Source organism: Bufo bufo, chromosome 5 (assembly GCF_905171765.1).
Source record: "Bufo bufo chromosome 5, aBufBuf1.1, whole genome shotgun sequence".
NCBI lineage: Eukaryota > Metazoa > Chordata > Amphibia > Anura > Bufonidae > Bufo > Bufo bufo.
Window position 1 is genome coordinate 449,349,488 of NC_053393.1, and position 16,380 is coordinate 449,365,867.

Sequence of the window (16,380 nt, forward strand, 5' to 3'; positions counted from 1 at the left end):
TGCTGCTCACTGAGCAAGCACTCTATGGGGAAGGGTGGTAGCGAGGAGGCTCAGGAAAGTGAGGTAGCTAGCTGGATAACAGTTAGAAAGTGGGGTAGTGGGAAGAGTGTCGGGGAGGCTAGCCCTGATCTGACACACCCCAAAAAGTTTGCAAGGTTGGCAGATGAGGGGGATGTCAGTTCAGGGAGAGCACTGCTGCAGCTCGACACCTCCTCTGCCAGTCAGGGGAATGTCAGCTCCAGTAAGCAGGAGAGCAGGGCAGGCAAGACAGGTTCTTGTAGTGGGAGACTCAATTATTAGGGGTACAGATAGGGCGATCTGTCACAAAGACCGGGATCGTCAAAAAGTGTGTTGTCTTCCTGGCGCTCGAGTTCAACAAATTGCGGATCGGGTTGACAGATTACTGGGAGGGGCTAGAGAAGATCCAGCAGTCATGGTCCATATCGGAACCAAGGGCAAGGCCCTCAAAGGTAGTATTTTCTGAAATACTCCCTGTACCACAAGCCACACAAGAAAGGCAGCGGGAGATTAGGGAGGTTAACAAGTGGCTCAAGAACTGGTGTAGGAAGGAGGGGTTTGGGTGCCTGGAGAACTGGGCTGACTTCTCTGTTGGCTATAGTCTCTATCGTAGGGATGGGCTGCACCTCAATGGGGAAGGGGCAGCTGTGTTCGGGAAGAAGATGGCTAGAAGATTGGAGGAGTGTTTAAACTAGGGACTAAGGGGAGGGTAATTACATTATAGGATGGGAGTATAGTGCAGATAGAGACTGGGCGCAAGGTAATGGGACTGGGGGAGGAATGGAAGGAGGGACTAGAACAGTTCAGAAGGAAAGGAGTAGGGTTAAAAATATACATAAACCTCTTAATTGTATGTATACTAATGCCAGAAGCCTGACTAAAAAAAATGGGGCACTGGAATTAGTGATGTGTGAGGAGGACTTTGACAGTGAGAATAACTGAGACATTGCTGGATGATAGTTATGACTGGGCAGTTAACATACAGGGTTACAGTCTGTTTAGAAAGGATCGCAAAAACCAGAGAGGGGGAGGGGTCTACCTTTATGTAAAGTCCTGTCTAAAGCCCACAGCCCAAGAAGATATAAGTGAGGGACATGAACATGTGGAGTCACTGTGGGTAGAAATACATGGAGGCAAAAACAATAATAAAATTCTAATAGGAGTTTATTATAAACCGCCTAATATTCCAGAGTCCACAGAAAATCTGCTACTAAACAAGATAGATGAAGCGGCAAATCATAATGAGGACGTTATTATGGGGGACTTCAACTACACAGATATAGATTGGGAAACTGAAACCTGTATATCTCATAAAGGAAACAGGTTCTTGGTAATAACCAAAGTCAATTACCTTTCCCAACTGGTTCAGGACCCGACTAGAGGGACAGCCATACTGAACTTAGTATTAGCCAATAGACCTGACAGAACAACAGATGTGCAGGTTGGGGGACACCTGGGAAATAGTGACCATAAAGTAATAACCTTCCAATTGTCATTCAAAAGAGTGTTTCTTCAGGGAGGAACAAAAATACCAACCTTCAAAAAAGCTAAATTTAGCCAACTAAGAGAGGCCATAGGCCTAACTAACTAGGACAAAGTCCTTGTGAGAGGTACTGTGCATACCTTATGGGAATAAAAGGTTAAGGAACAAGAAAAAAAACTATGTGGATAAATAGAAGTGTAAAGAAAGCAATAAATGACAAAAAGAAAGCATTTAAATAACTAAAACAGGAGGGTAGCGAGGAAGCACTGAAAAACTATGAGGAAAAAAAATAGAATATGTAAAAAACAAATAAAAGCAGCCAAACTAGAGACTGAGAGATTAATTTCCAAAGAGAGCAAAACTAACCCTAAAATGTTCTACAATTATATAAATGGTAAAAAGTATAAATCTGAAGGTGTCGCCCGCTACAGAGTAATGAGGGGGGAGTTGCAGAGAGCGATGAGGAGAAAGCAAAGCTATTAAATAAACTGTCAGATGAAGTGCAGAATGTAAAAGTAAATTCCCCATTAAAAGTGCCCTGTCTGACCCAGGAAGAAGTACAGCGGCGTCTTAAAAATATTAAAATTGATAAATCGCCAGGATACACCCCCGTATCCTAAGAGAATTAAGTAATGTCATATCAGACCCTTATTTCTGATAGCCAATATTCAAAAAGGGTCCAAAAACAGAGCCCGGAAACTATAGGCCAGTAAGTTTAACATCTGTCGTGGATAAACTGTTTAAAGGTTTTCTAAGAGATGTTATCTTGGAGTACCTCAATGAAAATAAGCAAATAACTCCATATCAGCATGGCTTCATGAGGGATCAGTCATGTCAAACGAATTTAATCAGTTTCCATGAGGAGGTAAGTTCTAGACTTGACAGCGGCAAATCAATGGATGTCGTATATCTGGACTCCTCCAAAGCATTTGACACTGTACCGCATGACAGGTTAGTATATAAAATGAGAATGCTTGGACTGGGAGAAAATGTCTGTATGTGGGTAAGTAACTGTTTCAGTAATAGAAAACAGAAAGTGGTTATTAATGTTACACACTCAGATTGGGTCACTGTCACTAGTGGAGTACCTCAGGGGTCAGTATTGGGCCCTATTCTTCAATTACAGTATTTATTGATGATCTTGTAGAAGGCTTGCACAGTAAAATATGAATTTTTGCAGATGACACTAAACTGTGTAAAGTAAGATGGAAGAGGACAGTATACTGTTACAGATGGATCTGGATAGATTGGAGGCTTGGGCAGAGAAGTGGCAGATGAGGTTTAACACTGACAAATGTAAAATGGGAATGGGAAGGAATAATGCAAGTCACCCGTACATACTAAATGATAAAACACTGGGTAACACTGACATGGAAAAAGCTCTAGGAATTTTTGTGAACAGCAAACTAAGTTGTAAAAACTAGTGTCAGGCAACTGCTGCCAAGGCCAATAAAATAACGGGTTGCATCAAAAGGGGCATAGATGCCCGTGATGAGAACATAGTCCTACCACTTTACAAATCACTAGTCAGTCCACACATGGATTACTGTGTACAGTTCTGGGCTTCTGTGAACAAGGCAGACATAGCAAAGCCGGAGAGGGTTCAAAGGAGGGCAACTAAAGTAATAACTGGAATAAGGGGACTACACTACCCTGAAAGATTATCAAAATTAGGGTTATTCAGTTTAGAAAAAAGACGACTGAGGGGAGATCTAATGACTATGTATAAATATATCAGGGGTCATTACAGAGCTCTTTCCCATCATCTATTGATCCCTAGGACTGTGACTGCATATGGAGGAAAGAAGGTTTGTACACAAACATAGAAGAGGATTCTTTATGGTAAGAGCAGTGAGACTATGGAACTCTCTGCCTCAGGAGGTGGTGATGGTGAGTTCACTAAAAGAGTTCAAGAGGGGCCTGGATGCATTTCTGGGGTGTAATAATATTGCAGGCTATAGCTACTAGAGAGGGGTCGTTGATCCAGGGAGTTATTCTGATTGCCTGATTGGAGTCGGGAAGGAATTTTTTTCCCCTTAAGTGGGGAAAATTGGCTTCTACCTCACAGTTTTTTTGTTTTGTTTTTTGCCTTCCTCTGGATCAACTTGCAGCATAACAGGGCGAACTGGATGGACAGATGTCTTTTTTTGGCCTTATAATAAACTATGTTACTATGTTACCATGGGGTCTTTTTTTTCAACAAATCATGAGTTAATGTGAATCCGATCAGAATCTAAAAGCCTTTTTGTGGAATTCTGTGCTAAGCGTCACACTGTGTTCTTGAAGGATTAACAGTAAGTGACATTTTACACTTCACTTAGAAGATACTAAATGACCTTGTTCACATATTTGTATAAAAGACTAAACAAAATCAAACATCTACTGCAACGTAGAAACAATATTGCATGTACATCTAGAAATTTGCTCTGATATATATAATTCAAAAATAGCTTCAATCCATGTCTTGTGTTAAACTGAAGATGACAGATCTTGCTTATGAAGCTCTGGAAGCAAAGTGTTACATTATTTGCTGATTGGTTTCTTGGTTAAAAAATATTTTTATCCTTATTTTTCTGCCTACAAACAGGAATAGTCTTTCAAGGGTCATAAGCTTGTATTATATGTGTTAATATAACATACTACCTGGGAATCCTTTTATGCTCCATTTAATATAGCCTTCAAAATCTATTTATCTCAGTTTCAAGGATGGTGCCGTGTGTGGTGCCTTCTGTTAGTACCCCTTCATATGCTGTTGATGCCTAAATAATAGTGCCATAAGGTACATTGACCAAACAACATACAGTTGCCTAAATAACAGTACTATACAGTACCGCTACCACCAGTATACACTGAAAATATAATATTCTGTACAGTGCCCACAGTGCTCATGAAATTAGCATTATATGGGGATCAAACAATACAAATGTGCAGTAATAAAATGCAATATAATAAACATAAAACTTTCGGTGAAGGGCCCTTGTGAGACACCCCTTTAGCTAGGTTAGCTGATACGCTCTGTCACAGACCCCTAAGGCAAGCACTAAACTATCTCGTAAATAAACATTGAAACCAAACCCAACTGAGATTCCTCCTAGACTATATTTCTTACAAATATCATCAATGTGCTCATTTTAAGGGTCTAGGAAGCTGTGTGCAAGAGCTTGTGGAGTCTGTCAAGGCCGAGGCACAGTTAGGAAAGGATTTGGAGAGGTGCATGATTTGGGTCTCTACTCTTCTCTTGCAGGACCTGAAGAGCACCTTTCTCCTGTCTGAGCTTCAGGCCGGCTGTTTTAACTTGACAAGGCAGCAAGTCCTTAGGAACCGAGTGTGCAGAGGGCAGCTCCGGAAGACCCAGCAGGTTGTGTCCTTCCGTATGATATGTGTGTCACAGATGACAACCTTTTCAAAACAACATGATTTTGCAATATTGAGTCACAAGTAGTGATGGACGAACATCGGCTGGGACGATTCGCAAACGCGATCAAATGTTCGTAAACAGCAAGTTTGTGGCGGGCCCCATTCACTTTAATGGCAGGCAAACCTGAAAAACCTTCAGGTCATATTTGCAGCCACCAAATACTTACTAGGAGTGCACAAATCGTCCCACAACATAGACAGTGACACACCATAGCGGGATCAATGGCAAAAATTCCCCCATAAATATGTATTTAAAGGGAAACTCTCCAAAATGTACCCTGCTGGAGCCTAGAAATTTTTTATTTTAGGCCACAGGAGTATAGGCCCCAAACATTAGGCATTAACCGGACAGAAAACGTCAAGTGATTATGTGGCTGGAGGTATATTAGACGGTCAGTGGATAACAATTTTACTGCAGGCCAGTGGAGTACAGGCCCCAAACATTAGGCATTCACCAGACAGAAAAGAACAAGTGATTATGTGGCTGGAGGTACATTAGGAAGTCACCGTATAACAATTTTACTGTTGGCCAGTTAGATTACAGGCCCCAAAAATTACGCATTCACCGTACATAAAATCAAGTGATTATGTGGCTGAAGGTATATTAGATGGTCAATGGAAATCAATTTTACTGCAGGCCAGTGGACTACAGGCCCCAAAAATTATTAATTCACCGAACAGAAAACATCAAGTGATTATGTGGCTGAAGGTATATTAGACGGCATGGCAATGTTTCACCTGGCACGTCGAATAGGTTCTGGGAGCTGGGGGGGTGCAGCGAAAGAGGCGGTAGCAGTGGAAAAGGAGGAGTCAGCCGAGGAGGAGACGGAGGATGGAGTAGGAGGAGGAGAAGAAGAGGCAGGCCTGCATGCAATCCGTGGTGGTAACACCAAATCCACACGGGTGCCATGAGTTGCATGCTTGACAGCCGTTAGAAGGTTCACCCAGTGGGCAGTAAAAGTTATGTACCTTCCCTGCCCGTGTTTGCTAGACCACGTGTCTGTGGTCAGATGTATCTTGGCACCGACACTGTGTGCCAGAGATACATTCACTTGCCGCTGAACATGGCCATATAGATCTGGGATGCCCTTCTGGGAGAAATATTTCCTTCCAGGAGTCTTCCATTGCGGTGTCCCAATGTGCCAATGGCCACAAATTTTCAAAAGGCCTCCGAGTCCACCAGTTTATATGGCAGTAGTTGGGGGGCTAGCAGTTCCGACAAGTTGACGGTCAGCCATTGGGCAAGAGGGTTATCCGGCGTCATCAACTTTTTATGTTCAAACATTTGGGCCACAGAAGCCTGCCTTTTGCTAGATGAACGCGACGACGGCACGGTGGAAGGTGGAGTGGAGGACAAATGGGAGGAGAGAGGAGAAGGAGAAGAGGCAGGTCATGGAGCTTTGGGAGTGTGGCTTTGTGGGTTCTGACGTTGTTGCTCCCACTTGGCTCGGTGATGGGAGGCCAGGTGCCTTCTTAAGGCGGTTGTCCCTAGGTGAGTGTTGGGCTTACCACTACTTATGCGTTGACAGCACAGGCTGCAGATGTCAGCAGCTGATACTTTTAAAAAAAGCCACACTGCGGAGCCATGTGCCAGCGTCCTGGGAGCGCCAGATGTGACCGTGCATTGTGGATGGCTCACTCCAGATACATTTGCAGTCTGCTTTTTACCTCCTGTGCACTGCGAGTTCTGCCTGCTTTTACTCCTTCTCCTCCCTATCTGCTGGTCCATCTCTCCCTCTGAACTCCCCTCCTCTTCCTCTCTTGTGAGCATCCACATGACATCCATCGACACGTCATCATCATCATCTTCACCACCACTGACATTAGAGATCTCGGAGTAGGCAGCAACAGCGGGGACCACCCTCCTTGGGCTGATCTGGGTACTGTCGTCAGACCGCTGGGTGGTGGCCGTTGCTACCTCCTCTTCCTCATCCAATGCCAAGAATGGCTGCGCATCGGTAGGGTCTGGGAATGGATGGGAAAATAATTCCTCTGACTCGAGTGGAGGAGCTATGGTGGTGGTGTCTTTGGGGGTGCACACAGCAGAGAGTGAGGAGGGTGCTGATACAGAGGATGGGGAGGGTGCAGAAGCGGAAGGCTGAGTGAGGCACTCAACCAACTCTGGTGCGTCCTTTGATTTAATCGCACGCACATTCTCCAACTTCCCACTTAGGCTCCAGCCTGGTGCACCTGCCCGACCCCTACCACACCTGCAGAAATGCCTGCCTCTTCCTCTGCATGTCATTTTCAAAATGACCCTGTGACAAAGTTCCTATAGAAGAGCAGTATTTGTGGAAGCATGTGTATATATAACCCCTTAATGATTATTTGCTGGAAGCAGGTATATCAAACCCCTTAATCTGTTTTTTTGGGGGCAATAGGTATATCCCACCAGTTGCAATTAGTTGTTCCAATAGTGTTTGTCCATCTGCATAGCAGCGGTATCGCAGCAGAACCGCACACAACTGCTGCACAATACAAATGCACTATATAGAAAGTATATTATAGGTATATCACACCCCTGCCTCAATAAGTTTTTTTGGGGGGCAACTGGTATATCACACCAGTTGCAATTAGTTATTCCAATATCGCTTGTCCCTCTATATACCTGCGGTATCGCAGCAGAACCGCACACAACTGCTGCACAATACAAATGCACTATAATATACTTTCTATGTTAGAAAGTATATTATAAGTAAATCACACCCCTCAGTATGTCACACCTATCGATAGCACACCTATACCAGTTCTTAAAAGGACTTTAGCTAGAGTTTGGTGTCCCTAACAGTCTGTCCCTGCTCCACAAAGCAACCTCTCCTTACACTGGCAAAAGACTGAATGTAAAATGGCGGCCAGGTCGGATTTATTTATAGGGTAGGGGGTATGTCCATGTGCTGAAATGTCTCAATTGGCTGTCCTGTCCCACCTGATGGATGTGTCATTGGTCAAAGTTCGGCGAAAAGCAAAAGAATATGGTGCCGCCGGACATCGCCATATGTTCGCATGTTCAGCAAATGAGCAAAGTTTGCGGAAAAACGACCGCCGGGCGAACCGCAAGGCCATCTCTAGTCACAAGATGTCAATGTGTAGGTGTTTATGTTCAGCCAGCCAGTGGTTGATTTATGATTACCAGTCTGTCAAGTATTTTGCTAGCACATAGCAGTATCATGTTGAATTGGTTTCATGAAAAATTGGAGCCCCTAAGGCCTCATGCATGCAACCATATTTTTCATCCATGTGCTATCCGCATTTTTGGTAGGTAGCACACTGACCAATTTATTTCTAAGGGGCCACGTACACAACTGTATTTTTTGCAGATCCATACGGTTGTACCGACATTTCTGGTTGCACAAAGCCGTGGGTGGACATGTGTGTGTGCATATGTGTGTGTAAAGTGCATGAATGTGTGTAAAGTACTGTATGTGTATAATAAGCATTTATGTGTACAATATGGAGTATTGTTTATAGGTATGCTCATGTCAATCCAAACTAGCTGTAGCTCTGCCTCTGTGAAGGGCAACATATTTTAACACTACTAACATTCAATGGAAGAATAAGTCCACTGTTCTTCCACAAAACCATGTGCACTGTGTAGATAGGGGGCAAACTGTATCTTTGCGCCAGCTGACGGAAAGCCTAGCTACAGCTTTGTACTGATCTGTAGCACAGGACCCTCACAATGTTGATAGGTGATAAAATTCCTTTAAATATTGGCCCACATTTACTAATAAACTGTGCCAAAATGTAGTGCATGTTGATGTAATTTGGTGTATGTATAGTTTGCAAAATTATCTTCATTCAGCCCAAAACTGAGGGGAGGGGCATCAGAAAATGACCTGCTGTTTAAATCACTTTTTTATGTTTAACATTTTATAATTAAATCATTTTTGATCATGTTATTTTTAATTTTCCATGTCACTTTTTATATTTAAACTAAAACCAAAAATCCTGCAGTTTTTGCACTGGCCACTATGTCTTATCATTGGCACAACTTCTTGGTTTGTACAGATCTCTTTACTGCAGTTATATATTATTCTAATCCTGCCTCTAATGATAGCACCTCTGTGTATAGATAAGACAGGATCCTCCGATCACAATAGATGATTGTCAAAGTTTATCTATTCTTTCCATGTACAATGACCTCTGCACAGAAGTCAATAAGGCCCCCTCCTGTCCCATGCTGTCAGTGTTATCTAATACAGTCCAGAACTGTAAGGGTAACATCATAAATCAATATAATGCTATGCAATCCCATCTGTGCTGGGAGGTCAGGACGGGAGCTGTCTCAACTCAAGCTGCAAGTCCAGAGTGTGCAACTCGCTCATCTGAAAGGGGCTAAAGTGTCCAGTCTGAGTCCCTGTGATACATTTAGTGCATCTAGAGACTCCCTATCTAAGTTTACATTGTTTATAAAATTTGTAATTCCACCCCATTATGTAGTTGAAGTCAAAACCTTTATTAAAATCCTATCACTGTACAATGGTGCTAGAAAGTGGGCAGGGGAATAACTATAATTCATAGGGCCCCATAGCAAAATAAGATGGGGCCCTCACCACCTAGTGTAAGCAAATGAAAACAGCAGCATAAGGCCTCATACACACGACCGTATTTTCTCACGGTCCGCAAAACGGGGTTCCGTTGGTTCGTGATCCGTGACCGTTTTTTCGTCCGTGGGTCTTCCTTGATTTTTGGAGGATCCACGGACATGAGAAAAAAGTCATTTTGGTGTCCGCCTGGCCGTGCGGAGTCAAACGGATCCGTCCTGAATTACAATGCAAGTCAATGGGGACGGATCCGTTTGACGTTGACACAGTATGGTGCAATTTCAAACGGATCCGTCCCCCATTGACTTTCAATGTAAAGTCAGGAGTCCCTATTATACCATCGGATCAGAGTTTTCTCCAATCCGATGGAATATTTTAACTTTAAGCGTCCCCATCACCATGGGAACGCCTCTATGTTAGAATATACTGTCGGATATGAGTTAGATCGTGAAACGATCCAACAGTATATTCTAACACAGAGGCGTTCCCATAGTGATGGGGACGCTTCTAGTTAGAATATACTACGAACTGTGTACATGACTGCCCCCTGCTGCCAGTGTGCGGGCCCCCCGGCCCCCCTCCCTCTATTGTAATATCATTGGTGGCCAGTGTGCGGCCCCCCCCGGCCCCCCCTCCCTCCCTCTATTGTAATATCATTGGTGGCCAGTTGCGGCCTCCCCCCCCCCCCCCCCCGATCATTGGTGGCAGCGGAGAGTTCCGATCGGAGTCCCAGTTTAATCGCTGGGGCTCCGATCGGTAACCATGGCAACCAGGACGCTACTGCAGGCCTGGTTGCCATGGTTACTTAGCAATATTACAATATTAGAAGCATTATACTTACCTGCTGCGCTGTCTGTGACCGGCCGGGAGCTCCTCCTACTGGTAAGTGACAGGTCTGTGCGGCGCATTGCTTAAACGGTGCATTTTCCGATTTTTCCACGGACCCATTGAAAGTCAATGGGTCCGCGGAAAAAAACTGAAAACGGCACAACGGCCACGGATGCACACAACGGTCGTGTGCATGAGGCCTAAGTAGCATTATTTAAAGGTATATATATAGCACTCTATATTACGAAACTCACATTATATGTTCATGCACCTAATTCCCCCCTCAATTGCAAGTGCTATGGCTGCTATGACTATAGTTACGCCCATGGAAAAGGACTGTGTTTTAAGATCCAACCATTAACCATTTTGTTTTTCACTCCCAGCCTTTCTGTGGCCAAAACTTTATTATTTTTCCATTCACAAGCCATATGAGGGCTTGTTTTTTGTGGGACAAGTTGTACTTTCTAGTGGCTGGAAAAAATTCCAGATGCGATGGAATTGGAAATAAAATACAATTCAGCCACAGTTTTATGGGTTTTTGTTTTTATGGCTTTCCCTATGTGTTAAAACTGATCCACTGCATTCATTCTCCAGGTCAGTATGATTATGCCAATACCACATTTGTGTCATTTTCTTGTGGTTTAATACTGACAAATAAAAACCTTGAAAAAATTTTTTTTTCTTTCCATCATCATGTTGTGACACCTGTAACTTTTTTGTAGTTATGTATACAGAGCTGTATGAGGGATTATTTTTTGCGGGGCGATCTGTACTTTTCAGTGATACAATATTGCGCTGTGTATGACTTTTTGATTACTGCAACTTTTTATTCAATTTTGTGGGGGAGATAAAGTGACCAAAAAAAGGTAAACGGTCATTTTGTTTTGTTCTTTTTCAGTTTCGCCATTTACCATATGGGATAGATATTTTTACATTTTACAAGTATAGGTGTTTTAGCATGCAGTGATGTTTCTTTTTTTACTGTTTATTTTTATTTTTATTTTTGGGGAAAGGGTGGTGATTAGAATTTTTATACTTCTTTTATTTTTTGTACACTTTTTAAAAGTTCCTATGATTCTATAGAATCCTCTTTTTAAAAAAAATTCAGGTATAGGATCAATTCACTCATCCCTAGTTTTGGGTAGATTCTGAGTGAGATTACCTCTCGAAAAGAAAACTGCTACCAAGACAGGCTAAAGTATTTATATTGTTTGTGTCACCTAAATGATGTCCATGAAGTGCCAATTAGAGGACATGAAGCATACTTTACTCTCAGGACTCCTTTAGAACCAGAACTGAAATGAAGTGTATCTGGTCAACCTTCCCATTTCTTCTGAAAGGAAGAAAAAATTGAAGATTCTTGAATGCAAAGGGTCCTTTCCTGCACCCAAGTTCCTTTTTTACCGTTCTTTCGTCACACTCTTTTAGATTGTAGTGTATGATATGGAAATTCATCTTCCTCTTTCTGTTTATATGTCATGGGAACAAAAGTGGTGCGACTTGCCATTGTGAAGCACATTCAAGCAAAGTCATCTGATGAACTTTCCTCCTGGAGAATGCTTTGCAACTGAAGGCAATTAATTTTCATTTGACTGTATATAGGGTACAGCCATAAAGGGAAATAATAAATTTTTTGCTTTCTTACTATATATTTTTTTTCCCTGAATGCAATTAATTGTTTTTTACCAGGATCACGACTTCACTATTGTAATCTTTTGTAATTTTCTCCCTTGCCTATTTTCCAAAATTACTACTTAGCATTATTTCTGTTCATTATTTAGTACTCAATTAATCTTGAGTGTATATAGAAAGGATTACAGTTAATTATAATAAGGGGCACCATACATTTTCTGTCATTTTCCATGACTAACGATTCAGCATGCACAGGTAATACTATGATTAGTAGAAATTAAAAACAACCTTCTCATAAACACAGAACAATACATTATTATGAACTGTTGCTAAAACCTTTCCATGATGTGTTTATCCTTATACAAATTATGGCCGAAAACAATATATATCTAACGCCCACACAGAAACGGCAATTAACTGTATCATGTTATCACTGTTCTGATCACCTATTATGCTACAAAGAAATCCCTTAAATAATTACACACTCATAGATTGGCTTTAAAATGTTACAGACTGAACCGGATGTTAGAGAAAATTACAATTAAAAACCTTTACAACCTATAACATGGAATAAGATTCTTATTATGCAAATAGGCAAGAGTTAAATTGATTACTGGGCAATAAACTCTCCAAGTTGTTATGAAATAATATAATATGAATGTTTATTGGGGGAAGGGCGATGAATCCACTTTTACCAAAAATCCAGGATGAGAAACCCTTAATTATTTTCCAGAGATGAAGCTTTATTTAGTCGACGAGACCCAGAGACAGCAAGTATTATAGCTCTTGTCTTAGTTATCAGACCCAGAGACGACAGGCATCCATCCCCTACCTCTCCAGCCTTTCCTTCTCTCTTCTTCTTTCCTTTCTTATACCATTGAGTATAAGAAACTGGCCGATATCCCACCTGTGCACAGTGCACCGCCGGCAAACGGCGTGAAACCAGTGACTAGGGGGCGGACCAGAAGCAAACCGTAGGACTGGAGGCCGACGCACTACATGTACCGATGCCGTGCCCACAATGGGTCGTATGCCCGCGCCGGCAGTGCACTGCGCACGCCAGGAATATTGGCCAGTCCTGTGGATGACGCAAGGGACTTGCAGGGTGGGCCAAGGAAAAGGCTGGGGAGGAGTAATGTAAAAAGAAGGCAGAGCAGCCTCGGCTCCTACACACCGAACGCCGCCCCTGGGTACTTGCGAGCCCTCATTTGCATATGGATTAAACTGTGTTTTTCCTGCTGGTGAAAGTCAGAAGAAAATTACAAAGGTACCATTTGAATCAAGGATAGGTGTGCTAGAGAGCCATGTAAGTATGTAAGTGGTATATAACGTCATATTTTGGTGACAGACTCTCTTTAAGAAAATGAAAATACTTAAATATTACTTTATTATAAGTATAATCTCAAATACCTTTCTTAACCAATAATGGCTTGTTTTGTCTAAGGAGCAATCATCAGGGGAAACAAAATGGCCGCTGTTCCATTAGTGCACACAAAACCTGCTCTAATCACACATGATGTATGCAAAGAGAAAAAAGATTTTGAAGACGGGGTATTCTGCACGGGGTGTGCAAAAGTGGGGGGGGGGGGTAGGGGTGAAGGAGATGGAATGGGCGCCAGGGGATGACCACAATATTGAAAAAAATGTATATAAAATGTATATAAAATGTATATAAAATAGAAAAATATGTATATAGAACGGAGAGAAATAGGCAGCTCCCCAAGGACCCCCAAGAAAAAGGGGGGGGAGGAGAATCAGTACCAACTGGTGGACTGAAATGGAATGAGGTTGCTGATGAGGCGGGTATCACAGATATCTATAGTGATGTCTTAATGATACCCAGGGGGCGCCACAGAGTCTCCAGTATTTGCAATAAAATTCTACAGTTATAGTGGAAAAGTTACACTTACTTCACCGGGGAGGAGGATATAGGATATAGCTCAAGACACCTATATCACAACCTCCCCCGCCGAGGTCGCTTCAAGTGATGTAATGGTAGCTTCCTGGTCCCCAAAAGGATGACACCGGGGCTCCAATGTAATTAGGAAGTCTTTTTATTGGATAAGCTCAACGCGTTTCGGGAATATATCCCTTTTTCAAGAGCATATACATATAACACAGAGACACAAACTTATATAGGGGAATACAAACACATGGTATAGGGTCATCCTCCTTATGGGAGGGGGAAAGGTCACAGAGATGGGGTTACTTCCTGTCCATTGTTACATCTACTGCTTCTAATGGAAAAAACTCGATCTCTTCCAAGGGTTCTCATTTGTTTCTTATACAGAATACCCAATGTATTCATAAATAAGCAGTATTTGAGTGCCTGTCCCCAAAAAAACAAACAAAAGTAGTGGGACAGGAAGTCAGTGTGCCCTGCGTTTCACCATGGAACGCAAAGGTTCACACAATCTATGTTGCATTGTGGAGCTCAATACTGGGCTTGGAGGCAGAGGAGACATGCCTCCCAGATGTTGGTGAGTAGATGCGCTTCAGTCTGTCAGCGCATCGACTGAGGTTACTACTGGTACGGGGCTTTACTTTGAAGAAAAAGCTCCGATGCGTTCCACTGTGGAACGCACCAGACAGGAAGTGAAACATATCAATTCCGATGCGTTCCACAGTGGAACGCACCGGACAGGAAGCACTCTGCGTCGGCTACAAAGCGCTCCACTGCGGGAGCACAGGGGCGGATTGGAAACCAGAGGAGTACGCCCCATTTACCTAAAAGTGGGAAGGTGGGTGTGATTTATCTGTGGGTGGGCAATACTGTTCCATAGACAAATAGGGATATCTAAATGCAGGTAGATGTAAAATATCATATCAGGTGGATGTAAAATATCAAATATATATACATACATTTAAGTAAGACTGTATGTGTCAAGGAAATAAGAGCTTAAAATAAGGCAACAAACACTTGTAAAATATATAATACATAGAGATATACATGATACATACATCGGAGGAGAGTACCTAAAATGTAATATAATACATATATCAATATAAACAAATAAATACATGTATATATATATATACACATACACATATATACATAAATACACACACACATGTGAATAAATGAATATGCAGTATGAGTTAATAAAACAGCAGACTGGTTAAAAAAAGGGGCAGACTGGTTAAAAAAAAATAATAATAATTTAGGGGGGGGGGGGGGATTTACATACAAATAAATAGGTGACTGTCAGATTCTTGTTAATTGTTAATAGTTGCTGTATTCAAGGGATTCGTTTAAACCAAAGGGAATTAAGGTATTGAAACGGAAAATCCAATACATCTCCTTCCTACACAATTGTTGGAAGGATTTCGGGACCCATTCAATCGGGGTCAGACGTAAGAGTGATGTATCGCCATCATGTTTCTGTGCGAAGTGTCTTGAGACGCTATGCTTGTCATACTTTTTCCGAATATTGGAGCGATGGGAATTGAGTCTTTCTCGGATGCTTTGGGTGGTCCGACCTATATACTGTAGCCCACATGGACATTCCAGCATATAAACTATATTTGTAGTGCCACAATCCATGTAGCTTAAAATGGGAACTTTTTCTTTTTCTTTCGAGGAGTTGATGGTAACCTCATTTGTGCCATGGTTAATGGTGAGGCAGCATTTGCACCGTGTGTGCCCACATTTGTAGGATCCCTTGGGTTTCTCTACAAGTCCCAGGGATTTTGTTACGGAAATAGTGGCAGTACTAAGTTTATTCAGCTTCGGACAGGATGGTGCTAGAATCTGCTTTAAAGTCTTGGCTCTACGGAATGTCATGTGTGGTATCTTTGGTATTGATTTACCCAAAATGGGGTCTTTTAATAGTAAAGGCCAGTGTTGTTTTAAGATTGCTGTAATCGAGTTATGAGATGATGTGTATCGGGTGATGAAATTATAAATATACTGGTTGTTCTCACTGGGTTGCGTTTGATGTTTCGGTCGTAGACACTCTATCTGGGTAGTTTTCCCGACTTTATTGATGGAATCTGAAATCAGGCCCTCTGGGTACCCCTTCTCTAGAAACCTAGACTCTATAATTTTTAATTGATCCCTTAGGGTCGCATCGTTGGAGCAGTTTTTTCTGACCCGCCTCATTTGGCCATATGGTATATTACGTTTCCACTTGTGATAGTGGCAGCATTTGTAATCCAGATAGCTGTTGGCATCAACTTCTTTAAAGTATGTGCTCGTCTCAATTCTATTATTTTTGGTGGTTAGTTTCAAATCGAGAAAGACGGTAGTGGAGGGATCCATCTGCGCGGTAAATTTCAAATTCCAATCATTCAGATTAATGTGTGAAACAAAATTGTCTAATGTGTCTCTTTGTCCTTCCCAGATGAAAATGATATCATCAATATATCGTCTATAAAATTTAATGTTGGGATGGTCCAGTAGGCCGAATGTTTCTTCGAATGCCCCCATAAACAAATTGGCGTACGATGGCGCAAATT